Here is a 1,041-nt window from a genome sequence, read left to right on the forward strand (position 1 = left end):
TAAAAGCAAAAAAGAATTAAAAAATAAAGAAAAAAACAAAAGAAAATAAATAATGCAGAAAACAAAACAAAAAAACTAGAAAATAAAATAAAATAGCAATAATAAGTATTTTGTTGTAAGTAGAAACAAAATAAAATAAATAAAGCAAGAAAGAAAACAAAAAAACAAAAAAATGTGTTTTCAAATTTGAAAACTAATGGCACTAACAGAAAGTTTATAATTTTTCTAAAACTAAAAGCAAAAAAGAATTAAAAAATAAAGCAAAAAACAAAAGAAAATAAATAATGCAGAAAACAAAACAAAAAAAACTAGAAAAAATAAAAATAGCAACAATAAGTAAAGAAAACAAAAAAACAGAAAATGTGCCTCCTACTGGGCCCCACGGCCTGAATACGACTAGAAACCCTACCATGAGCCAGGATTCAGGCCCGCAGAAGGCCCAGCAGGCCCACAGGCAAAGCAGTGTCAGATTAGGCCCATAGGTCTGCAGTTCAGAGGAGTTCGAGGGAGAGGAGGCAGCAGTGCTTATAAGCAGGTGGTCGACGCTCTCAACTAGCGAGGTGGGACTAAATGCCCACCACCACGCCGCTTTCCAAGGCCATTGATCCCGGTTGGTGGCACGAACCGGGACCAATGCCCCCCCCTTTAGTCCCGGTTCGTGCCACCAACCGGGACCAAAGGCTGCTGCTTCCCACCCTTTGGGCTGCTGAAAAGAGGCCTTTGGTCCCGGTTGGTGGCACCAACCGGGACTAAAGGGAGGCATTGGTCCCGGTTGGTGCCACGAACCGGGACCAATACTCTCAGTATATAAGAAAGCACTTGGTGTTTTTCAGATTCATCTGCATCAGTTCCCCCGCCCCGACGCCGCCGCCAGGCTGCCCGAGCTCGCCCTGTTGCCGCTGTCGCCGCCCTATGCTGCGTCGTCGACGCACAGCCGCCCTGCCCCGAGCACGCCGCCGGCGGCCCGCCCCGACCACGCCGCACGCCCCTGCCCCGACCACGTCGTCGTCGCCCCAGCTGCCCAGCGCCGGCGTCGCCTCT

This window comes from Triticum dicoccoides, chromosome 4A (genome assembly GCF_002162155.2).
Source record: "Triticum dicoccoides isolate Atlit2015 ecotype Zavitan chromosome 4A, WEW_v2.0, whole genome shotgun sequence".
Lineage (NCBI taxonomy): Eukaryota > Viridiplantae > Streptophyta > Magnoliopsida > Poales > Poaceae > Triticum > Triticum dicoccoides.